At 47.7% G+C, this 27,108-nt stretch overlaps 1 long non-coding RNA gene across 1 annotated transcript in view; it reads left to right on the plus strand.

The window, feature by feature from the left end:
* The window catches only part of LOC140722201 (uncharacterized), a 260,210-nt gene that overhangs the window by 82,628 nt on the left and 150,474 nt on the right, over nt 1-27,108 (plus strand). The gene's annotated exons all lie outside the window — the stretch shown is intronic.

The following is a 27,108-nucleotide window of genomic DNA, read 5'->3' on the forward strand; positions in this document are numbered from 1 at the left end:
GGAGAGGGGAACGGGGCAAGTGAGAGGGGGAGTTATCTCAGCCCTCTCAGTGTGTGTGAGAGAGAGAGAGAGAGAGAGAGAGAGAGAGAGAGAGGGAGATTTCACCCTCTCCATGTGATGGGAGGGAGAGGGGAAGGGGGAGAGTGAGAGGGGGAGGTATCTCAGCCCTCTCAGTGTGCGAGAGAGAGAGAGGGAGATTTCACCCTCTCCATGAGGTGGGAGGGAGAGGGGAAGGGGGAGAGTGAGAAGGGGAGGTATCTGACCCCTCTGTGTGTGGTCTGTGTGAGAGATATGGGCAGACAGACTCAGATGGTCTCTCTGAGATCCCGAGAGAGAGAGAGAGATCTCACCTCTGTCGCATCCCAGTGAGAACATGGTATTCCACACCCTCTGTCGTTAGATCCTCAGTTATTGCCCCAGTTTGCACTCTGGTCCCTACCCCACTGCCTCATTTCTCTCTGATTTAAATTACGTTCAGCATCTGGTGTGTTATCACTGACATATGCTGTGAGATTTGTTTTACGGATGGAGTACATTGCATTTTACATTGAATAAAATTTACATTAGATTATAATAAATATAGAAATATATTGATGTGAAAATTAAATTACGCTATTCCCCCTTTAGCCAGCAGGATGAGGGTCCTGTCACTGGTTCTGGCTTTTCTGGGTGAGAAATTTCCATCAGCAAGGGGAAGTCATGTGGAAGTTGTGGCAAGGCAAGGTTTAATTAATGTCCATGCAAGGATAAATTGTAGACAGAGTGCAGACAGCTCTGTCGACAAAGGCCTTTAAAGAGCATCGCTCCCATTTTGTTTTACAAAATTATAGATGTTTGTTCACTCACAAAACACAAACATCTCTGATTTACGAGGTTGCAAACAATTTCAAGTTAAAATATGGTTACTACAATCTACAAAGCATATAATTCCCTGGAGGACCCACCATTCCCGGAAATCCCCCCTGTATCCATAGTGACTGCATTCTTCTGCTTTACAGACACTTTGGCATGAACATAACCCCAGAAGAGGGACAGGCATTCAGCTTGGGCAGAGCCCTTGACTGCCTGGACCCACGAATGGCCATCTTGGCCAGGTCCAGGAACAAGCCCACCAGTAGATTCTCTGAGTGACCCAACCCTCTCCGTACTGGGTGACCATATATCAGGAGCACAGGGCTGAAGTACAACCAAAACGTGAGCAGCAGCCCCTTCAGATACTCAAACAGGGGCTGCAACCTCCCACACTTCATATAAACATTGTACACTGACTCCTCCCGGCCTCACAAAGGACAGGTGAACCGGGTGTCTGTGAAACGGCTCAAAAATCTATTGCACGGCACAGGGGAAAAGTTCACTCAACTTCACTCTCCCCATCATTGAAATGTTCCCACAACCTATGGACTCACTTTCAAGGACTCTTCATCTCATGATCTTGATATTTATTTTTTCCTTCTGTATTTGCACAGTTTGTTGTCTTCTGCACTCTGGGTGAATGGCCTAACTGGTCGGTCTGTCATTGATTCTGTTGTGGTTATTATTCTATAGATTTATTGAGTATGCCCACAAGAAAATGAATCTCAGGCTCGTATATGGTGACATATCTGTACTTTGATAATAAATTACTCTGAACTTTGAAATGCACCTTATGCTAAATGTCAATCTTCTGGAATATGTTTTATAATTTGTTAATTTATTTGTGGTAATACTACTTGACGTGTTGTTGTGAGTTATATGCATTGTGTTGTATTGTGTTCTGCACCTTAATCCAGAGGAACGTTGATTTATTTGGTGATGTAGGTTTATATAGTTAAATGACGATAACCTTGAACTTAAGAGTCCATTTGTTCAGTGACAGGAGATTGGCACGGATGAATGAGTGACTGGGGAGATGGTGTAGGGAACAGTGTTTCAAGTTCTTGCATTACTGGAAACTTTACTGGGGAAGGGGTGACCTGTACTAGTGGGACGGGCTACACCTGAACTATAGGGGAACCAATATCCTGGCCGAAACATTCACCAATGCTACTCGGGAGAGTTTAGTCTAGTTTAGCAAGGAAATGTGAAACTGGAGCATCAGGTGAGTAAGGGAAGGTAGATGTCAGGGAAAGTATTGAAATTACAGGTATAATGGGTGGGATAGTTTGAAGAATGTATATTTTAATGCTAGGGGTATTATGGGTAAAGGTGATGAACTCTGAGCATGGATCAAGTGCGTGGAACTACGATGTTGTGGCCGCTAATGAAACTTAGTTGAGAGAGGTGCAGGAACGGGTGATTAATGTACCAGCGTTTCAAAGTTTTAGAAAAGATCGAACTAAAAGAGGTGGTGGAGTGGGGTGTTGGTGGAGTTGCTCTACTAAACAGGGACAGTGTCACAGCTGCACTCAGGGGAGACATAATGGAGGTGTCAGACCCTGAGTCCATTTGTGTAGAACTCAGGAATAGGAAGGGTACAATCACACTGATGGTATTGTACGACAGAACCCCCAATAGCCACCGGAACATTGAGGAACCGATTTGTAATTAGATTAAGGAAATGTGTAAAAATAATCGTGTTGTTGTCATTGGGAATTTCAGCTTCCCTAGTATGAATTGGGACCACCTTAGTGCAAGGGGGTGAGAAGGAAAATAATTTGTTAAGTGGATCAGGGAGGTTTCTTAAATGAATATGTGTATGGTCCATCGAGAGGAGGGACTGTACTGGACATGGTGCTGGGTAATGATCCTGGCCAGGTTTCTGACCTTTCAGTCAGTGAGTTGTTAGGGAACAGTGACCACAACTTAACTGTCAGGATAGCTATAGATAAGGATCTGTATGGTCTTTGCAGGAGAGATTTAAGTTGGACTCGGGCAAACTACAACAGTATAAGGCAGGAACATCTGGCAAGTCCACATCAGACATGTGGAGGGTGTTTAAAGATCAGCTGCACTGAGTACAGGATAGGTGTGTTCCCATTAGAAGGAAGGACAGGGACAGAAAGATAAGAGAACCATGGCTGTCCAAAGGTGATGAATTTTGTCAAGAAGAAAAAGGACAAGTATGTAAAGCTTCAGGTTAGGTTCGAACGAAGCACATGAGGAGTATAAAGAAGCCAGAAGAGAACTAAAGAGCAGAATTAGGAAAGCCAGGAGGATCAATGGAAAGTCCTTGGCAAGTAGAATCACCGGTGAGATCCCAGAGGTCTGGCGAGTGGCTAAAGTATCTCTATTTACTAAGGGGACACGGGAAAATCCTGGGAAACATAGAGTGGTGAGTCTCGCATCAGATATAGGGAAATAGTTCGAGAAAATTCTTCGGGATAGGACAGATGAGCATTAGGGAGAGCCAGCGGGTCTCTGTGAGGGGCCGGTCATGTCTTACCAACTTGATTGGGTTTTTTGACAATGTGATGAGAGAGATTTATGAGGGTAGGGCAGTGGATGTGGTCTGCGTGGATTTTAGTAATTCGTGTGCCAAAATCCCTCATGGGAGGCTAATCGAGAAGATTAAGATGCAAAGGGTCCAGGGCAAATTTGCTGTTTGGGTTCAGAACTGGCTTCAGCAAAGGAGATAGAGGGTGGAGGTTGAAGGGATTCGAGCTAGAGGACTGTAATTAGTGGAATTCAGCAGGGATCTATATTGGGATCTCTGCTGTTTGAGATGTCTAAATGACCTGATGAAAATCTGGATAGGTGGGTGAGTAAGTTTGCAGATGATACCAAGATTGGTGAAGTTGTTGATCATGTGGAAGACTGACAAAGAATACAATGCGATACAGATCAGGTGCAGGTATGGGCTATGAAATGGCAGGCGGAGCTTAATCCAGATAAATGTGAGCTGTTGCACCTCGGTTGGGCAGATGAAAGAATACAGTACACTGTTAAGGGCAAGAACTTTAAGAGTGTTGCTCAGCAGGAATCTTGTGATCGATGTTCATAGCTCCTTGAAAGTAACTACATAGATTGATAAGGTAATATACCAAATCTCCTCAAAGTCCTAATGAGATTGGCTGCTGGCTTGCCTTCTTTGTGATTGGGACAATATGTGGAGCCCAGAATAGATCTAAAGAGATGTTGATGGCTTCTCTCCACCGGCTACCTCCCAACCCGTTCCACATTATTTACATCCACTGACCGATTCACATTTGTGAAATGTTACTTTGTGTCTGTGATAATGAAACGTCCTTTGTTCTCTCATGAAATATTAACCCGTGGGGTGGTTCTATTGGAATTGTTACAGTTGCAACATCAATAGACAGTTATTCAGAAGATGCTGTACCGGAATGTGTAAATCAGCCCGGCAGCCCTGTGATTGATGGTGTCTGGGGAGTGTTGTACAATAGATGGTCAAGATGGTACCTGGGGAGTGTTGTACAATAGATGCTCAAGATGGTGCCTAGGGAGTATTGTACAATCAATGGTCAAGATGGCGTCTGGGGAGTGCTGTACAATAGATGGTCAAGATGGTGCCTGGGGAGTGTTGTACAATCGATGGTCAAGATGGTGCCCAGGGAGTGTTGTACAATAGATGGTCAAGATGGTGTCCAATTACAATATTCTCCACAGTACATCTATAGAAATCTGCTGTGTCTTCAATTTTAATTTGTTATTATAAACTAATTATTATTAGATTACTTAAGCATAAATTATTAGAATATTGGAATTACTGTGGCATGGGAAAGTAGAAACAGACACTGTTTACCCTTCTTGCTGCCTCAGTAAAGCAGCCAGCGTAATCAAAGACCCCACCCCGGACATTCTCTCATCTCCCCCTCCCATCGGGCAGTAGATCCAAAAGTCTGAAAGCACATACCACCAGGCTCAAGGACAGCTTCTACCCCCACTGTCATCAGCCTCTTGAACAGACATCTTGTATGATTAGAGGATCTGTCCTGGGACCAGTATGTAAGTGTCATTACAAAACAGGTTATGGCAGCTCCTCGACTTCATGAGGTTTGCCCAGATTCAGTCTGTCACCTAAAGCTTTGACCAGCTTCTATAGATACACAGTGGAGAGTATTTCTGACTGGTTACACCATGGCCTGGTCTGGAAACACCAATGACCAAGATCAGAACAGTAGTGAATACAGCCCAGTCCATCACAGGAAAAGCCCTCCCCACCATTAAACACATCTACAAGCAGCATCCATCATCAAGGACCCCACCATCCAGTCCATGCTGTCTTCTCACTGCTGCCATCGGGAAGGAGGTACAGGATCCTTAGGTCCCACACTACCCCTCAAACCATCAGACTCCTGAACTAGTGTAGGTAACTTCAGTTCCTGTCCTGGAGTGGAGTTTCTTAAATGCCCGTAATATATCTGACTCTACCACCACACTGACAGGACATTCCATGCACCCACCACTCTTAGGTTAAAAAAAAATTACCTTTGAAAATTATGACCCCTAGTATGAGCCACTTACACCCTGGAAAAATGTCTCTGTTCGATTGATGCCTCTTCCCATCTTGTCAAGTCACCTCTCATCCTTGTCTGCTCCAATGATAAAAGCCTGAGCACACGCTCTAAAGCTTCCTATCTTTCCTATATCCATCCAACCCAGTCTGCCCTGCCACATATGGGGAGTTCAAAAACATTGTAAAATCTGTGGTGGGGAGGAGGGAATGGGGGAAGAGTGAAGGAGACTGGAGGGGTAGGAGGGGGAAAGACTGAGGTGGAGGGAAGACATGGGGAGAGGAAGGAAAGTGGGGAGCAGGCAGCAGAGGAAGGAAAGTGGAGGGAGACTGGAGATTGGGGATGGGATTAAGGTCTGGAGTGTGGGATGTAGTGAGGTGACTGTGGTGGGGGGTGGGAAACTGATGCTGAGAGGGAGCCATGGGAAGGGGTGGGCTTCCGGGAAACTTTTTGGAAGTTTCCCTCTAAGCCACACACTGTTCTGACTTGGAAATACATTGCTATTCCTTCAGTATCTCTGGGTCAAAACCCTGGAACTCCCAAAATCAATGTGGGTGTCCCCACACATCAAGGACTGCAGCAGTTCAAGAAGTCAGCTCATCACCACCACCTTCTCCAGGGCACCTCTGGTGGGACAGTTAAACACTGGCTCAACCTCTGAAACTCTCGTCCCTTTTGATGAAAAAATAACAAAATTAGTGCTGCTTAGGGGTTGCTGAGGGTGGAAGTGCAGATGGGGTTTGTGGTTGGCAGATTAAGAGGATGGGGAACGTGAGCTGTACATTAACACTGAACATCGTTCTGTCCCTCACTCACAGACTCCACACTCGGTGATCCGTGTGTAACCCACACCGTCCTGGATCAGCCCTGGAGGAGCATGGATTGTTCCAACACTGACTGTACCGGTGGACAATGGAAGGATGATGGAAATCTTGCAGTGGGATGGTACAGATTTAACAGGTAAAGTGAGGAGATAATCACTGAGAAACTGGACACAGAAGGGGAATGTAAACAGGGGAACGAGGGGTGTGTGAATGGGAAATGCAGGGAGACCGGGATCATCAGTGACTACACTGAGATGGGGAGTAAATACAGGGAGAGGGGAGATCCCACATTTTCGGGTTAGAGACAAGGGGGAGGTACAACAGAGAGGGAATTCCCGGGATTGGGGGGTTTATTGACCAGAGACAGGGTATGGACAGGGTGAGTGTAATTTCCCATGTCTCCGTGAGTGAATAAACTCCCTCAGATCAGGGACTGACTCTCTGATTGTTGTTTCAGTTCCAGAGGATGGAAGATTCCCGAGACGGTCGTTCCAGAGGATCGCTGCTCCGGGAAGAAACCAGGCTGGTTAAACGGTAGGGTCAGAGTTTACATCAGTGGGGCTTGTTTATTTTCGGAGAAGGTCAGACTGATGACCCAGATCTCTTCAGATACAAACACAGAACTCCACCTCCCTGAGAGGACTTCCCACAGTTACCCAGACCGCACTCCAGACCTGGATCCTTGTGGAGTCCGGTGGAGGAGCTCCGGCTTCCTGGAGACTCCCAGGTGTTGGGTCGTGGTTCCCTGTATTCAGAGCTGGAGAATTCTCTGAATGTCGGTGACATTTTTACAGTGGCTCCGTCTGGGCTTTACATCTGAACCCACAGTGAGGAACATCAGGGGTGGGGCTTCACCAGATGTCAGTCATATCAGGGGTGGGGCTTCACCAGCTGTCAGTCACATCAGGGGTGGAGCTTCACCAGCTGTCTGTCACATCAGGGGTGTGGCTTCAATGGCTGTCAGTCACATCAGGGGTGGGGCTTCACCAGATGTCAGTCACATCGGTGGGGGGGCTTCACCAGATGTCTGTCACATCGGGGGGGGCTTCACCAGCTGTCAGTCACATCAGGGGTGGGGATTCACCAGGTGTCAGTCACATCAGGGGTGGGGCTTCACCAGCTGTCAGTCACATCAGGGGTGGGGCTTCACCAGCTGTCAGTCACATCATGGCTGGGGCTTCACCAGCTGTCAGTCACATCAGGGGTGGGGCTTCACCAGATGTCAGTCACATCAGGGGTGGGGCTTCACCAGCTGTCAGTCACATCAGGGCTGGGGCTTCACCAGCTGTCAGTCACATCAGGGGTGGGGCTTCACCAGCTGTCAGTCACATCAGGGGTGGGGCTTCACCAGATGTCAGTCACATCAGGGGTGGGGCTTCACCAGGTGTCAGTCACATCAGGGGTGGGGCTTCACCAGATGTCAGTCACATCAGGGGTGGGGCTTCACCAGCTGTCAGTCAGATCGGGGGGGGCTTCACTAGCTGTCAGTCACATCAGGGGTGGAGCTTCACCAGGTGTCAGTCACATCAGGGGTTTGGCTTCACCAGCTGTCAGTCACATCAGGGGTGGGGCTTCACCAGATGTCAGTCACATCAGGTTCTGGGCTTCTCATTCTGTCAATCTTACTGTATCAGGGCCTCACCTGGTGTTAGTTACACCATGAGAGGCATTTTTGTTACCAGACTAAACCCCTGGGGCTCTCAGACCAGGTGCTGTAGGGAGGGTGGGGTGGGGAGTGTGAAGACAGCACATTACTGCTGACTGATTTACAGTGGGTCCTGATTCACATTCCCCGCTGTACTGTGGGACCGGGTACATTTTACAGTGTTTATAAATCTCATTCCAGGTCCCCATCCCAACATGGGAGAGGGGGAGGTGACCAGGACTGTCTGCTTCAGCAAGGATGAAAAACTCTGTGAGAGGAACCAGGAGATCAGGGTGAAAAACTGCTCCGGTTACTTTGTGTATTGGCTGTGGCCTACACCCGGGAATGATGCTGTGTACTGTACAGGTGGGTCACGTTCCCCAGTGACACTGGAGTATGTGGGGGGTGGGGTGAGGGAAAGTGTGAAAGTCTAATGTATCTGATTCTACCACCCCTGGTGGGGAATTTCAGTTACTCACAACTGCCTGTGTGGGATTTATATCACTGAGTTATGTCGTGGAACATGTTAACTTTACGGCAGCAGTACATTGCAATACATGATAAATAGATATGGGGAAAACAAACTGAGTTACATCAAGCATAGATTTGACTATTAAATAGTTAAATAAATAAGAAGTGCAAATGAACAGAAATGAGAAAAGTAGTGAGGTTGTGTTCATGGGTTCAGTGCCCATTTAGGAATCGGATGGCAGAGGGGAGGAGCTGTTCCTGAATCACTAGGTGTGCGCCTTCAAGCTTCTGTACCTCCTACCTGAAGGTAACAGTGTGAAGAGAGCATGTCCTGGGTGGTGGGGATCCTTAATGATGGATGTCGCCTTCCTAAGGCATCCCTCCTTGAAGATTTCTCAGATACACAGAGACTAGTACCCTTGATGGTAAATTTTACAAGTTGTTGCAACTTATTTCAATCTTGTCCAATCGCACCGTCCCCACAGACCAGATGGTGATGCAGCCAGTCAGAATGCTCCACTTGCGGGGGGAGAGCGGGGGGGGGACGCCACTGAGCAGTTTCTATTAAAGTCAGGCAAGCCATCCTCGGAGAGTGAAAAAAGAATTCTCCTCAGATGCTGGGTTAAATGCTAAGGAGGAAATGGAAAGAGTTCATGAAGGGAACACTTGACCGTCTTCACAGAGAAATGGATGAAAGGTTTGCTCGTTTGCACAACTCTGACACCAAGTTTGGGTTCCTTCTCAATGTCGAGCGATTGTGTTACAGCGCTGTGGTGAACTACATATACCTGTCTGGACACGCCCCTCTGCTGACTGCTCCTGTGGCTCCTCCCACATACTCCTGTATAAAGGCGATTGGAGGCACTGCTCCTCCCTCAGTCTCCAGGATGTTGTGTGGTGGTCTCTTGCAGCTATTAAAAGCCTAACGTTCGCCTCCCGTGTCCGAGAGTTATTGATGGTGCATCAGGCGCCAACAGTAGCAACCTGAAGAAGTGTGAAAATCTGGATGAATTGTACAGCTCTGATGTTGATGGACAGCAGCTATATGAAGACATTTTGTGTTGCAGAGTGTTGCTATCAAGGTGGGTCAACATGAAAATGTCACGATCTGCAGAGCTTCCTGAATTTATTGTTCAGTATGGAGATGAGAGCGTCTACCCCAATCTTCGCATTGCTATTCAGATAATGCTAACCATCACAGTTTCCATCGTCAGCTGTGAGAGATCATTCAGCAAGTTAAAACTAATACTTCCATGTTTGAGAGCCTCCATGGGTCAGGGCAGACTCTGTGATCTTGCTCTGCTGAGTGAAGAAACTGAAAAAACTGACTTTGATCACATCATAGACCAATTTGCATCAGTGAAAACAAGGAAGGTGCAGTTATAATTTTCATGTCGGGCCAAAGTTTGTTAATTAACGAGCTTGACTTGTACTTTTGAGCTGATATTATGGTAAAGTTATCTAAAAGATGGGTGTCAGATGTTCTTCACCCAAAGGGCCCTCCCGACGAGGTGACAACGGAGGGGTTCTGCTGGAGGACTTGAGCAGTGTCGACCGCTCGGCGATTCCCGATGGCAGCGCTGGGCTGTGGCGTGGTGCCAGTGTGGTGCAGACCTGGGCCAGATGGCCTACCTCACTGCACCGGTAGCAGAGATCGCTTTGAGGCCCTTGGCAGGGCCGGCATGATCGGGCCTGTCTCACGGGCTCCTCCTCGTCAGTTTCCTTCTCCACCTCGGTGACAGGAGCCCGGGCTCGCAGCATGTGGGGCAATGCTGGAACGCCTTGAGGGGCTAAAATTGCTTCTGCCCTCTCTGTCAGTGCCAGCACCTCAGGCAGCGATGATGGTGAGTCAGGTGAACGTGCTGCCGAAGGCACTCTGGTGTCAGCCCCTTTACAAAGGCGTGGAGGGCAAGCTCTTCCTGGTCTGCGGGAGGGAACTGGGGGTAGCCATGCCCAGCACAGTGGCGGTGATCAGGCGTTCTCCCGTCCAGTGCCGTCTGCTACACAGTTCTTCCCTCATTGCTTCCTCCTGTGGCCCCCGCTCGAAACGCAGCTCCAGTGCGCTATGAGGGCCCTGTAGTCTCACTGTTAGCCCGGCGTTCGGTCGAGGAGGGCCCATGGTATCCCCTCCCTCCCTCCAGTTCCAGGGTACAGAAAACCACTGTCTCAGTGGGGCTCCACACATTGAGCCATGTGGCAAGTTTGACTTGCACCAGGAAAGGCTCCAGGCGGCAGGTACTGTCGTATCCGGGAGCTTCAGGGTGGACCTTGTGGAGCTAATCGTTGAAGCCCTTTGGTCTGCCAAGGTGCCCATCCACCCATGGCCATGAGGTCTTGGGTTTCTGCAGTGTGGGTCGTGACGGAGGTGGCTGATGCGCTCTGCATGTCCCCCGGGTTATGGAGCCTGGGTACGCTTAACCCATCGGGGCTCCCTGGGAAGGCACGATGCTCGGTTCCCAGATGCTTCCTCCAGATCATTGGGAGCCAGGCCCAGAATGCAGTGGAGGCAAACTGCACGGTACCTCGAGTTACTCCCCAGGTCTGAAGCCAGTCTATCCGATGTTGTAGCTCTTCAATCTGATTGTCAATTTCACATTCGCCTCCTGACACCAATGTGGTGACCATTTGGCCCATAATGACAGATGAAGAAGCTCATTTAACTTGGCCACCATTTTATTGTGATAAACACAACAGACCGGGCACCACGACCCAGAGAGAGAACCCAACCAGTCTGATACAGACGGGGGAGGTGACCATCACAGTTAGGGTGACCCACAAATACACAAGTGAATAACTGTATAACCCAAGCTGAAATGTAACAGCAAATGAACTGGAACCTCCCACCACAAAAACATTTTAACACAAGAGCAATAAAACAATAAACAGCGTTGATCATTAGAAAAGCAGGGGCAGGCTGTTGACCACACACACCCACCTGTGTGTGTGTGTGTGTGTGTGTGTGTGTGTGTGTGTGTGTGTGTGTGTGTGTGTGTGTGTGTGTGTGTGTGTGTGTGTGTGTGTGTGTGTGTGTGTGGTGTGTGTGTGGTGTGTGTGTGAGAGAGAGATTGATTCCACCCTCTCTATGTGGTGGGAGGGAGAGGGGAACGGGGCAAGTGAGAGGGGGAGTTATCTCAGCCCTCTCAGTGTGAGAGAGAGAGAGAGAGAGAGAGAGAGAGAGGGAGATTTCACCCTCTCCATGTGATGGGAGGGAGAGGGGAAGGGGGAGAGTGAGAGGGGGAGGTATCTCAGCCCTCTCAGTGTGCGAGAGAGAGAGAGGGAGATTTCACCCTCTCCATGTGATGGGAGGGAGAGGGGAAGGGGGAGAGTGAGAGGGGGAGGTATCTCAGCCCTCTCAGTGTGTGAGAGAGAGAGAGGGATTTCACCCTCTCCATGTGATGGGAGGGAGAGGGGAAGGGGGAGAGTGAGAGGGGGAGGTATCTCAGCCCTCTCAGTGTGCGAGAGAGAGAGAGGGAGATTTCACCCTCTCCATGAAGTGGGAGGGAGAGGGGAAGGGGGAGAGTGAGAAGGGGAGGTATCTCACCCCTCTGTGTGTGGTCTGTGTGAGAGATATGGGCAGACAGACTCAGATGGTCTCTCTGAGATCCCGAGAGAGAGAGAGAGATCTCACCTCTGTCGCATCCCAGTGAGAACATGGTATTCCACACCCTCTGTCGTTAGATCCTCAGTTATTGCCCCAGTTTGCACTCTGGTCCCTACCCCACTGCCTCATTTCTCTCTGATTTAAATTACGTTCAGCATCTGGTGTGTTATCACTGACATATGCTGTGAGATTTGTTTTACGGATGGAGTACATTGCATTTTACATTGAATAAAATTTACATTGGATTATAATAAATATAGAAATATATTGATGTGAAAATTAAATTACGCTATTCCCCCTTTAGCCAGCAGGATGAGGGTCCTGTCACTGGTTCTGGCTTTTCTGGGTGAGAAATTTCCATCAGCAAGGGGAAGTCATGTGGAAGTTGTGGCAAGGCAAGGTTTAATTAATGTCCATGCAAGGATAAATTGTAGACTGAGTGCAGACAGCTCTGTCGACAAAGGCCTTTAAAGAGCATCGCTCCTATTTTGATTTACAAAATTATAGATGTTTGTTCACTCACAAAACACAAACATCTCTGATTTACGAGGTTGCGAACAATTTCAAGTTAAAATATGGTTTCTACAATCTACAAAGCATATAATTCCCTGGAGGACCCACCATTCCCGGAAATCTCCCTGTATCCATAGTGACTGCATTCTTCTGCTTTACAGACACTTTGGCATGAACATAACCCCAGAAGAGGGACAGGCATTCAGCTCGGGCAGAGCCCTTGACTGCCTGAACCCACGAATGGCCATCTTGGCCAGGTCCAGGAACAAGCCCACCAGTAGATTCTCTGAGTGACCCAACCCCCTCCGTACTGGGTGACCATATATCAGGGGCACAGGGCTGAAGTACAACCAAAACGTGAGCAGCAGCCCCTTCAGATACTCAAACAGGGGCTGCAACCTCTCACATTCATATAAACATTGTACACTGACTCCTCCCGGCCTCACAAAGGACAGGTGAACCGGGTGTCTGTGAAACGGCTCAAAAATCTATTGCACGGCACAGGGGAAAAGTTCACTCAACTTCACTCACCCCATCATTGAAATGTTCCCACAACCTATGGACTCACTTTCAAGGACTCTTCATCTCATGATCTTGATATTTATTTTTTCCTTCTGTATTTGCACAGTTTGTTGTCTTCTGCACTCTGGTTGAATGGCCTAACTGGTCGGTCTGTCATTGATTCTGTTGTGGTTATTATTCTATAGATTTATTGAGTATGCCCACAAGAAAATGAATCTCAGGCTCGTATATGGTGACATATCTGTACTTTGATAATAAATTTACTCTGAACTTTGAAATGCACCTTATGCTAAATGTCAATCTTCTGGAATATGTTTTATAATTTGTTAATTTATTTGTGGTAATATTACTTGACGTGTTGTTGTGAGTTATATGCACTGCATTGCACTGTGTTCTGCACCTTACTCCAGAGGAACGTTGATTTATTTGGTGATGTAGGTTTATATAGTTAAATGACGATAACCTTGAACTTAAGAGTCCATTTGTTCAGTGACAGGAGATTGGCACGGATGAATGAGTGACTGGGGAGATGGTGTAAGGGACAGTGTTTCAAGTTCTTGCATTACTGGAAACTTTACTGGGGAAGGGGTGACCTGTACTAGTGGGACGGGCTGCACCTGAACTAGAGGGGAACCGATATCCTGGCCGAAACATTCACCAATGCTACTCGGGAGAGTTTAATCTAGTTTAGCAAGGAAATGTGAAACTGGAGCATCAGGTGAGTAAGGGAAGGTAGATGTCAGGGAAAGTATTGAAATTACAGGTAAGATGGGTGGGATAGTTTGAAGAATGTATATTTTAATGCTAGGGGTATTATGGGTAAAGGTGATGAACTCTGAGCATGGATCAAGTGCGTGGAACTACGATGTTGTGGCCGCTACTGAAACTTGGTTGAGAGAGGTGCAGGAACGGGTGATTAATGTACCAGCGTTTCAAAGTTTTAGAAAAGATCGAACTAAAAGAGGTGGTGGAGTGGGGTGTTGGTGGAGTTGCTCTACTAAACAGGGACAGTGTCACAGCTGCACTCAGGGGAGACATAATGGAGGGGTCAGACCCTGAGTCCATTTGTGTAGAACTCAGGAATAGGAAGGGTACAATCACACTGATGGTATTGTACGACAGAACCCCCAATAGCCACCGGAACATTGAGGAACAGATTTGTAATTAGATTAAGGAAATGTGTAAAAATAATCGTGTTGTTGTCATTGGGGATTTCAGCTTCCCTAGTGTGAATTGGGACCACCTTAGTGCAAGGGGGTGAGAAGGAAAATAATTTGTTAAGTGGATCAGGGAGGTTTCTTAAATGAATGTGTGTATGGTCCATCGAGAGGAGGGACTGTACTGGACATGGTGCTGGGTAATGATCCTGGCCAGGTGTCTGACCTTTCAGTGAGTGAGTTGTTAGGGAACAGTGACCACAACTCCTTAACTGTCAGGATAGCTACAGATAAGGATTGGTATGGTCCTTGCGGGAGAGATTTAAGTTGGACTCGGGCAAACTACAACAGTATAAGGCAGGAACATCTGGCAAGTCCACATCAGACATGCGGAGGGTGTTTAAAGATCAACTGCACTGAGTACAGGATAGGTGTGTTCCCATTAGAAGGAAGGACAGGGACAGAAAGATAAGAGGACCTTGGCTGTCCAGAGAGGTGATGAATTTTGTCAAGAAGAAAAAGGACAAGTATGTAAAGCTTCAGGTGAGGTTCGAACGAAGCACATGAGGAGTATAAAGAAGCCAGAAGAGAACTAAAGAGCAGAATTAGGAAAGCCAGGAGGATCAATGGAAAGTCCTTGGCAAGTAGAATCACCGGTGAGATCCCAGAGGTCTGCCGAGTGGCTAATGTATCTCTATTTACTAAGGGGACACGGGAAAATCCTGGGAAACATAGACCGGTGAGTCTCACATCAGATATAGGGAAATAGTTCGAGAAAATTCTTCGGGATAGGACAGATGAGCATTAGGGAGAGCCAGCGGGTCTCCATGAGGGGCAGGTCATGTCTTACCAACTTGATTGGGTTTTTTGACAATGTGATGAGAGAGATTTATGAGGGTAGGGCAGTGGATGTGGTCTACGTGGATTTTAGTAATTCGTGTGCCAAAATCCCTCATGGGAGGCTAATCGAGAAGATTAAGATGCAAAGGGTCCAGGGCAAATTTGCTGTTTGTGTTCAGAACTGGCTTCAGCAAAGGAGATCGAGGGTGGAGGTTGAAAGGATTCGAGCTAGAGGACTATAATTAGTGGAATTCTGCAGGGATCTATATTGGGACCTCTGCTGCTTGTGATGTCTAAATGACCTGATGAAAATCTGGATGGGTGGGTGAGTAAGTTTGCAGATGTACCAAGATCGGTGAAGTTGTTGATCATGTGGAAGACTGACAAAGAATACAATGCGATACAGATCAGGTGCAAGTATGGGCTATGAGATGGCAGGCGGAGCTTAATCCAGATAAATGTGAGCTGTTGCACCTCAGTTGGGCAGATGAAAGAAGACAGTACACTGTTAAGGGCAAGAACTTTAAGAGTGTTGCTCAGCAGGAATCTTGTGATCGATGTTCATAGCTCCTTGAAAGTAACTACATAGATTGATAAGGTAATATACCAAATCTCCTCAAAGTCCTAATGAGATTAGCTGCTGGCATGCCTTCTTTATGATTGGGACAATATATGGGGCCCAGAATAGATCTAAAGAGATGTTGATGGCTTCTCTCCACCGGCTACCTCCCAACCCGTTCCACATTATTTACATCCACTGACCGATTCACATTTGTGAAATGTTACTTTGTGTCTGTAATAATGAAACGTCCTTTGTTCTCTCATGAAATATTAACCCGTGGGGTGGTTCTATTGGAATTGTTACAGTTGCAACATCAATAGACAGTTATTCAGAAGATGCTGTACAGGAATGTGTAAATCAGCCCGGCAGCCCTGTGATTGATGGTGTCTGGGGAGTGTTGTACAATAGATGGTCAAGATGGTACCTGGGGAGTGTTGTACAATAGATGCTCAAGATGGTGCCTGGGGAGTGTTGTACAATCGATGGTCAAGATGGTATCTGGGGAGTGTTGTACAATAAATGGTCAAGATGGTGTCTGGGGAGTGCTGTTCAATCGATGGTCAAGATAGATAGATAGATAGATAGATACTTTATTCATCCCCATGGGGAAATTCAACATTTTTTCCAATGTCCCATACACTTGTTGTAGCAAAAACTAATTACATACAATACTTAACTCAATAATAATATGATATGCATCTAAATCACTAACTCAAAAAGCATTAATAATAGCTTTAAAAAAAGTTCTTAAGTCCTGGCAGTTGAATTGTAAAGCCTAATGGCATTGGGGAGTATTGACCTCTTCATCCTGTCTGAGGAGCATTGCATCGATAGTAACCTGTCGCTGAAACTGCTTCTCTGTCTCTGGATGGTGCTATGTAGAGGATGTTCAGGGTTTTCCATAATTGACCGTAGCCTACTCAGCGCCCTTCGCTCAGCTACCGATGTTAAACTCTCCAGTACTTTGCCCACGACAGAGCCCGCCTTCCTTACCAGCTTATTAAGACGTGAGGCGTCCTTCTTCTTAATGCTTCCTCCCCAACACGCCACCACAAAGAAGAGGGCGCTCTCAACAACTGACCTATAGAACATCTTCAGCATCTCACTGCAGACATTGAATGACGCCAATCTTCTAAGGAAGTACAGTCGACTCTGTGCCTTCCTGCACAAGGCATCTGTGTTGGCAGTCCAGTCTAGCTTCTCGTCTAACTGTACTCCCAGATACTTGTAGGTCTTAACCTGCTCCACACATTCTCCATTAATGATCACTGACTCCATATGAGGCCTAGATCTCCTAAAGTCCACCACCATCTCCTTGGTCTTGGTGATATTGAGACGCAGGTAGTTTGAGTTGCACCATATCACAAAGTCCTGTATCAGTTTCCTATACTCCTCCTCCTGTCCATTCCTGACACACCCCACTATGACCGTGTCATCAGCGAACTTCTGCACATGGCAGGACTCCGAGTTATATTGGAAGTCTGATGTGTACAGGGTGAACAGGACCGGAGAGAGTACTGTTCCCTGTGGCGCTCCTGTGCTGCTGACCACCGTGTCAGACCTACAGTCTCCCAACCGCACATACTGAGGTCTATCTGTCAAGTAGTCCACTATCCAATCCACCATGTGAGAGTCTACTCCCATCTCCGTTAGTTTGTGCTTTAAGATCTTGGGCTGGATGGTGTTAAAGGCACTAGAGAAGTCAAGGAATGTAATCCTCACAGCACAACTGACCCCATCTAGGTGAGAGAGTGATTTGTGCAGCAAATACGTGATAGCATCCTCCACTCCCACCTTCTCCTTATACGCAAACTGAAGCGGATCCCGGGCGTGCCTGGTTTGTGGCCTCAGATTCTGTATTATCAGCCGCTCCATGGTCTTCATCACGTGCGACGTCAAGGCAACAGGTCTGAAGTCATTCAACTCCTTTGGTTGTGGTTTCTTCGGTACCGGGACAATACAGGATGTTTTCCACTGTCTGGGTACTCTTCTCTGATCTAGACTCATGTTGAAGATGCGCTGTAGTGGTTCTCCCAGTTCAGTCGCACAGGCCCTCAGTAATCGTGGGGAAACTCCATCCGGTCCAGCTGCCTTGCTGGTACAGATCTTCCTCAGTTGACCTTCCACCTGTGCAGCCGTAAACCTGGGCGTGGGCCAGATCTCCTGTGAGTGGCTATTTTCCTGTGAGGGAAGTAAGCCTGGTGTGGAGTTCTGCGGTGAGGGTGAGATTGTGCTGTCGAACCTATTGAAGAAGTTGTTCAGCTGGTGCCCAGGGAGTGTTGTACAATCGATGGTCAAGATGGTGTCTGGGGAGTGTTGTACAATAGATGGTCAAGATGGTGTCTGGGGTGTGTTGTACAATAAATGGTCAAGATGGTGTCCAATTACAATATTCTCCACAGTACATCTATAGAAATCTGCTGTGTCTTCAATTATAATTTGTTATTATAAACTAATTATTATTAGATTACTTAAGCAGAAATTATTAGAATATTGGAATTACTGTGGCATGGAGAAGTAGAAACAGACACTGTTTACCCATCTTGCAGCCTCAGTAAAGCAGCCAGCGTAATCAAAGACCCCACCCCGGACATTCTCTCATCTCCCCCTCCCATCGGGCAGTAGATCCAAAAGTCTGAAAGCAAATATCACCAGGCTCAAGGACAGCTTCTACCCCCACTGTCATCAGCCTCTTGAACAGACACCTTGTATGATTAGAGGATCTGTCCTGGGACCAGTATGTAAGTGTCATTACAAAACAGGTTATGGCAGCTCCTCGACTTCATGAGGTTTGCCCAGATTCAGTCTGTAACCTAAAGCTTTGACCAGCTTCTGTAGATATACAGTGGAGAGTATTTCTGACTGTTTACACCATGGCCTGGTCTGGAAACACCAATGAGCAAGATCAGAACAGTAGTGGGTGCAGCCCAGTCCATCACAGGAAAAGCCCTCCCCACCATTAAACACATCTACAAGTAGCATCCATCATCAAGGACCCCACCATCCAGTCCATGCTGTCTTCTCACTGCTGCCATCGGGAAGGAGGTACAGGATCCTTAGGTCCCACACTACCCCTCAAACCATCAGAATCCTGAAATAGTGTAGGTAATTTCAGTTCCTGTTCTGTGAGTTTTTTAAATGCCCGTAATATATCTGACTCTACCACCACACTGACAGGACATTCCATGCACCCACCACTCTTAGGTTAAAAAAAAATCACCTTTGAAAATTATGACCCCTCGTATTAGCCACTTACACCCTGGAAAAATGTCTCTGTTCGATTGATGTCTCTTACCATCTTGTCAAGTCACCTCTCATCCTTGTCTGCTCCAATGATAAAAGCCTGAGCACACTCTCTAAAGCTTCCTATCTTTCCTATATCCATCCAACCCAGTCTGCCCTGCCACATATGGGGAGTTCAAAAACATTGTAAAATCTGTGGTGGGGAGGAGGGAATGGGGGAAGAGTGAAGGAGACTGGAGGGGTAGGAGGGGGAAAGACTGAGGTGGAGGGAAGATCATGGGGAGAGGAAGGAAAGTGGGGAGCAGGCAGCAGAGGAAGGAAAGTGGAGGGAGACTGGAGATTGGGGATGGGATTAAGGTCTGGAGTGTGGGATGACGTGAGGTGTCTGGGGCAGGCGGGGGGAAACCGATGCTGAGAGAGAGCCATGGGAAGGGGTGGGCTTCCGGGAAACTTTCTGGAAGTTTCCCTCTAAGCCACACACTTTTCTGACTTGGAAATACATTGCTATTCCTTCAGCATCTCTGGGTCAAAACCCTGGAACTCGTGAAATCAATGTGGGTGTCCCCACACATCAAGGACTGCAGCAGTTCAAGAATTCAGCTCACCAGCACCACCTTCTCCAGGGCACCTCTGGTGGGACAGTTAAACACCGGCTCAACCTCTGAAACTCTCGTCCCTTTTGATAGAAAAATAACAAAATTAATGCTGCTTAGGTGTTGCTGAGGGAGAAAGTGCAGATGGGGGTTGTGGTTGGCAGAGAAAGAGGATGGGGAACGTGAGCTGTACATTAACACTGAACATCGTTCTGTCCCTCAGTCACAGACTCCACACTCGGTGATCCGTGTGTAACCCACACCGTCCTGGATCAGCCCTGGAGGAGCACGAATTGTTCCAACACTGAGTGTACCGGTGGAGAGTTGATGGATGATAAAAATCTTGCTGTGGGATGGTACAGATTTAACAGGTAAAGTGAGGAGATAATCACTGAGAAGCTGGACACAAAAGGGGAATGTAAACAGGGGAACAAGGGGTGTGTGGATGGGAAATGCAGGGAGACCGGGATCATCAGTGACTACACTGAGATGGGGAGTAAATACAGGGAGAGGAAAGATCACACATTCTCGGGGTAGAGACAAGGGGGAGGTACAACAGAGAGGGAATTCCCGGGATTGGGGGGTTATTGACCAGAAACACGGTATGGACAGGGTGAGTGTAATTTCCCATGTCTCTCTGAGTGAATAAACTCCCTCAGATCAGGGACTGACTCTCTGATTGTTTTTTCAGTTCCGGAGGATGGAAGATTCCCGAGACGGTCGTTCCACAGGGTCGCTGCTCCGGGAAGAAACCAGGCTGGTTAAACGGTAGGGTCAGAGTTTACATCAATGGGGCTTGTTTATTTTCGGAGAAGGTCAGACTGATGACCCAGATCTCTTCAGATACAAACACAGAACTCCACCTCCCTGAGAGGACTTCCCACAGTTACCCAGACCGCACTCCAGACCTGGATCCTTGTGGAGTCTGGTGGAGGAGCTCCGGCTTCCTGGAGACTCCCAGGTGTTGGGTCGTGGTTCCCTGTATTCAGAGCTGGAGAATTCCCTGAATGTCGGCGAAATATTTACAGTGGCTCCATCTGGGCTTTGCATCTAAACCCAAAGTGAGGAACATCAGGGGTGGGGCTTCACCAGATGTCAGTCACATCAGGGTTGTGGCTTCACCAGATGTCAGTCATATCAGGGCTGGGGCTTCACCAGCTGTCAGTCACATCAGGGGCGGGGCTTCACCAGCTGTCAGTCACATCAGGGGCGGGGCTCCACCAGGTGTCAGTCACATCAGGGCTGGGGCTTCACCAGCTGTCAGTCACATCAGGGCTGGGGCTTCACCAGCTGTCAGTCACATCAGGGGCGGGGCTTCACCAGCTGTCAGTCACGTCAGGGGCGGGGCTCCACCAGGTGTCAGTCACATCAGGGCTGGGGCTTCACCAGCTGTCAGTCACATCAGGGCTGGGGCTTCACCAGCTGTCAGTCACATCAGGGGCGGGGCTTCACCAGCTGTCAGTCACATCAGGGGCGGGGCTTCACCAGGTGTCAGTCACATCAGGGGTGGGGCTTCACCAGCTGTCAGTCACATCAGGGGTTGGGCTTCACCAGCTGTCAGTCACATCAGGGGTGGGGCTTCACCAGCTGTCAGTCACATCAGGGGCAGGGCTTCACCAGCTGTCAGTCACATCAGGGGCGGGGCTTCACCAGGTGTCAGTCACATCAGGGGTTTGGCTTCACCAGCTGTCAGTCACATCAGGGGTGGGGCTTCACCAGGTGTCAGTCACATCAGGGTCTGGGCTTCTCATTCTGTCAATCTTACTGTATCAGGGCCTCACCTGGTGTTAGTTACACCATGAGAGGCATTTTTGTTACCAGACTAAACTCCTGGGGCTCTCAGACCAGGTGCTGTAGGGAGGGTGGGGTGGGGAGTGTGAAGACAGCACATTACTGCTGACTGATTTACAGTGGGTCCTGATTCCCATTCCCCGCTGTACTGTGGGACCGGGTACATTTTACAGTTTTTATAAATCTCATTCCAGGTCCCCATCCCAACATGGGAGAGGGGGAGGTGACCAGGACTGTCTGCTTCAGCAAGGATGAAAAACTCTGTGAGAGGAACCAGGAGATCAGGGTGAAAAACTGCTCCGGTTACTTTGTGTATTGGCTGTGGCCTACAACCGGGAATGATGCTGTGTACTGTACAGGTGGGTCACGTTCCCCAGTGACACTGGAGTATGTGGGGGGTGGGGTGAGGGAAAGTGTGAAAGTCTAATGTATCTGATTCTACCACCCCTGGTGGGGAATTTCAGTTACTCACAACTCCCTGTGTGAGGAACCTGTCTCCGAATCAGGATTAATATCACTGACTATTGTCGTGGAACATGTTAACTTTACGGCAGCAGTACATTGCAATACATGATAAATAGATATGGGGAAAACAAACTGAGTTACATCAAGCATAGATATGACTATTAAATAGGTAAGTAAATAAGAAGTGCAAATGAACAGAAATGAGAAAAGTAGTGAGGTTGTGTTCATGGATTCAATGTCCATTTAGGAATCGGATGGCAGAGGGGAAGAGCTGTTCCTGAATCACTAGGTGTGTGCCTTCAAGCTTCTGTACCTCCTACCTGAAGGTAACAGTGTGAAGAGAGCTTTTCCTGGGTGGTGGGGATCCTTAATGATGGATGTCGCCTTCCTAAGGCATCCCTCCTTGAAGATTTCTCAGATACACGGAGACTAGTTACCCTTGATGGTAAATTTTACAAGTTGTTGCAACTTATTTCAATCTTGTCCAATCGCACCGTCCCCACATACCAGATGGTGATGCAGCCAGTCAGAATGCTCCACTTGCGGGGGGGAGGGGGGACGCCACTGAGCAGTTTCTATTAAAGTCAGGCAAGCCATCCTCGGATAGTGAAAAAAGAATTCTCCTCAGATGCTGGGTTAAAAGCTAAGGAGGAAATGGAAAGAGTTCATGAAGGGAACACTTGACCGTCTTCACAGAGAAATGGATGAAAGGTTCACTCGTTTGCACAACTCTGACACCAAGTTTGGGTTCCTTCTCAATGTCGAGCGATTGTGTTACGGCGCTGTGGTGAACTACATATACCTGTCTGGACACGCCCCTCTGCTGACTGCTCCTGTGGCTCCTCCCACAGTCCCCTGTATGAAGGCGATTGGAGGCACTGCTCCTCCCTCAGTCTCCAGGATGTTGTGTGGTGGTCTCTTGCTGCTAATCGTGTTTCTTGCAGCTAATAAAAGCCTAACATTCGCCTCCCGTCTCCGAGAGTTATTGATGGCGCATCAGGCGCCAACAGTAACGACCTGAAGAAGTGTGAAAATCTGGGTGAATTGTACAGCTCTGATGTTGATGGACAGCAGCTATATGAAGACATTTTGTGTTGCAGAATGTTGCTATCAAGGTGGGTCAACATGAAAATGTCAAGATCTGAAGAGCTTCCTGAATTTATTGTTCAGTATGGAGATGAGAGCGTCTACCCCAATCTTCGCATTGCTATTCAGATAATGCTAACCATCACAGTTTCCATCGTCAGCTGTGAGAGATCATTCAGCAAGTTAAAACTAATACTTCCATGTTTGAGAGCCTCCATGGGTCAGGGCAGACTCTGTGATCTTGCTCTGCTGAGTGAAGAAACTGAAAAAACTGACTTTGATCACATCATAGAGCAATTTGCATCAGTGAAAACAAGGAAGGTGCAGTTATAATTTTCATGTCGGGCCAAAGTTTGTTAATTAACGAGCTTGACTTGTACTTTTGAGCTGATATTATGGTAAAGTTATCTAAAAGATGGGTGTCAGATGTTTGGACAGGCGTACAATTTCAGTGCTTGCTCTAGGCGCTACTTTCCGTAGATACGCCCCTGCCTTCCACTGTGTTGTGTTGGGCCACTGCAGGGTGTGATGCTCTACTGTGGGCCTATGTGAGACAATTGGTGGTGGCTGTTGATGATGATGATGGTGAGTCAGGTGAACGTGCTGCCGAAGGCACTCTGGTGTCAGCCCCTTTACAAAGGCGTGGAGGGCAAGCTCTTCCTGGGCTGCGGGAGGGAACTGGGGGTAGCCATGCCCAGCACAGTGGCGGTGATCAGGCGTTCTCCCATCCAGTGCCGTCTGCTACACAGTTCTACCCTCATAGCTTCCTCCTGTGGCCTCCACTCGAAACGCAGCTCCAGTGCGCTATGAGGGCCCTGTAGTCTCACTGTTAGCCCGGCGTTCGGTCGAGGTGGGCCCATGGTATCCCCCCCCTCCTCCAGTTCCAGGGTACAGAAAGCCACTGTCTCAGTGGGGCTCCACACATTGAGCCATGTGGCAAGTGTGACTTGTACCAGGAAAGGCTCCAGGCGGCAGGTACTGTCGTATCCGGGAGCTTCAGGGTGGACCTTGTGGAGGTAATCGTTGAAGCCCTTTGGTCTGCCAAGGTTCCCATCCTCCCATGGCCATGGGGTCTTGGGTTTCCACAGTGTGGGTCGTGACGAGGTGGCTGATGTGCTCTGCATGTCCCCCGGGTTATGGTGCCTGGGTACGTTTAACCCATCGGGGCTCCCTGGGAAGGCACGATGCTCGGTTCCCAGATGCTTCCTCCAGATCTTTGGGAGCCAGGCCCAGAATGCAGTGGAGGCAAACTGCACGGTACCTCGAGTTACTCCCCAGGTCTGAAGCTGGGGATGTTGTAGCTCTTCAATCTGATTGTCAATTTCACATCCGCCTCCTGACACCAATGTGGTGACCATTTGGCCCATAATGACAGATGAAGAAGCTCATTTAACTTGGCCACTGTTTTATTGTGATAAACACAACAGACCGGGCACCATGACCCAGAGAGAGAACCCAACCAGTCTGATACAGACGGGGGAGGTGACCATCACAGTTAGGGTGACCCACAAATACACAAGTGAATAACTATAACCCAAGCTGAAATGTAACAGCAAATGAACTGGAACCTCCCACCACAAAAGCATTTTAACACAAGAGCAATAAAACAATAAACAGCGTTGATCATTAGAAAAGCAGGGGCAGGCTGCTGACCACACACCCGTGTGTGTGTGTGTGTGTGAGAGAGAGAGATTGATTTCACCCTCTCTATGTGGTGGGAGGGAGAGGGGAACGGGGCAAGTGAGAGGGGGAGTTATCTCAGCCCTCTCAGTGTGAGAGAGAGAGAGAGAGAGAGAGAGGGAGATTTCACCCTCTCCATGTTGTGGGAGGGAGAGGGGAAGGGGGAGAGTGAGAGGGGGAGGTATCTCACCCCTCTGTGTGTGGTCTGTGTGAGTGATATGGGCAGACAGACTCAGATGGTCTCTCTGAGATCCCGAGAGAGAGAGAGAGATCTCACCTCTGTCGCATCCCAGTGAGAACATGGTGTTCCACACCCACTGTCGATAGATCCTCAGTTATTGCCCCAGTTTGCACTCTGGTCCCTACCCCACTGCCTCATTTCTCTCTGATTTAAATTACGTTCAGCATCTGGTGTGTTATCACTGACATATGCTGTGAGATTTGTTTTACGGATGGAGTACATTGCATTTTACATTGAATAAAATTTACATTAGATTATAATAAATATAGAAATATATTGATGTGAAAATTAAATTAAGCTATTTCCCCTTTAGCCAGCAGGATGAGGGTCCCATCACTGGTTCAGGCTTTTCTGGGTGAGAAATTTCCATCAGCAAGGGGAAGTCATGTGGAAGTTGTGGCAAGGCAAGGGTTAATTAATGTCCAGGCAAGGGTAAATTGTAGGCAGAGTGCAGACAGCCCTGGCAACAAAGGCCTTTAAAGAGCATCGCTCCCATTTTGTTTTACAAAATTATAGAAGTTTGTTCACTCACAAAACACAAACAACTGTGATTTATGAGTTTGCGAACAATTTCAAGTTAAAATATATTTACTACAATCTACAAAGCATATAATTCCCTGGAGGATCCACCATTCCCGGAAATCCCCCCTGTACCCATAGTGATCACATGCTCCATCTCTACATGATGGTAACCCCAGAAGAGGGACAGGCATTCAGCTCGGGCAGAGCCCTTGACTGCCTGGACCCACGAACGGCCATCTTGGCCAGGTCCAGGAACAAGCCCACCAGTAGATTCTCTGAATGACCCAACCCCCTCCGTACTGGGTGACCATATATCAGGAGCACAGGGCTGAAGTACAACCGAAACGTGAGCAGCAGCCCCTTCAGATACTCAAACAGGGGCTGCAACCTCCCACACTTCATATAAACATTGTACACTGACTCCTCCCGGCCTCACAAAGGACAGGTGAACCGGGTGTCTGTGAAACGGCTCAAAAATCTATTGCACGGCACAGGGGAAAAGTTCACTCAACTTCACTTGTCCCATCATTGAAATGTTCCCACAACCTATGGACTCACTTTCAAGGACTCTTCATCTCATGATCTTGATATTTATTTTTTCCTTCTGTATTTGCACAGTTTGTTGTCTTCTGCACTCTGGTTGAATGGCCTAACTGGTCGGTCTGTCATTGATTCTGTTGTGGTTATTATTCTATAGATTTATTGAGTATGCCCACAAGAAAATGAATCTCAGGCTTGTATATGGTGACATATCTGTACTTTGATAATAAATTACTCTGAACTTTGAAATGCACCTTATGCTAAATGTCAATCTTCTGGAATATGTTTTATAATTTGTTAATTTATTTGTGGTAATATTACTTGATGTGTTGTTGTGAGTTATATGCACTGTGTTGTACTGTGTTCTGCACCTTACTCCAGAGGAACGTTGATTTGTTTGGTGGTGTAGGTTTATATAGTTAAATGACGATAACCTTGAACTTAAGAGTCCATTTGTTCAGTGACAGGAGATTGGCACGGATGAATGAGTGACTGGGGAGATGGTGTAGGGGACAGTGTTTCAAGTTCTTGCATTACTGGAAACTTTACTGGGGAAGGGGTGACCTGTTCAAGAGGGACGGGCTGCACCTGAACTATAGGGGAACCAATATCCTGGCCGAAACATTCATCAAAGCTACTCGGGAGAGTTTAATCTAGTTTAGCAAGGAAATGTGAAACTGGAGCATCAGGTGAGTAAGGGAAGGTAGATGTCAGGGAAAGTATTGAAATTACAGGTATAATGGGTGGGATAGTTTGAAGAATGTATATTTTAATGCTAGGGGTATTATGGGTAAAGGTGATGAACTCTGAGCATGGATCAAGTGCGTGGAACTACGATGTTGTGGCCGCTACTGAAACTTGGTTGAGAGAGGTGCAGGAACGGGTGATTAATGTACCAGCGTTTCAAAGTTTTAGAAAAGATCGAACTAAAAGAGGTGGTGGAGTGGGGTGTTGGTGGAATTGCTCTACTAAACAGGGACAGTGTCACAGCTGCACTCAGGGGAGACATAATGGAGGGGTCAGACCCTGAGTCCATTTGTGTAGAACTCAGGAATAGGAAGGGTACAATCACACTGATGGTATTGTACGACAGAACCCCCAATAGCCACCGGAACATTGAGGAACAGATTTGTAATTAGATTAAGGAAATGTGTAAAAATAATCGTGTTGTTGTCATTGGGGATTTCAGCTTCCCTAGTGTGAATTGGGACCACCTTAGTGCAAGGGGGTGAGAAGGAAAATAATTTGTTAAGTGGATCAGGGAGGTTTCTTAAATGAATGTGTGTATGGTCCATCGAGAGGAGGGGCTGTACTGGACATGGTGCTGGGTAATGATCCTGGCCAGGTGTCTTACCTTTCAGTGAGTGAACAGTTAGGGAACAGTGACCACAACTCCTTAACTGTCAGGATAGCTACAGA

Source organism: Hemitrygon akajei, unplaced genomic scaffold (assembly GCF_048418815.1).
Source record: "Hemitrygon akajei unplaced genomic scaffold, sHemAka1.3 Scf000072, whole genome shotgun sequence".
NCBI classification, from domain to species: Eukaryota; Metazoa; Chordata; class Chondrichthyes; order Myliobatiformes; family Dasyatidae; genus Hemitrygon; species Hemitrygon akajei.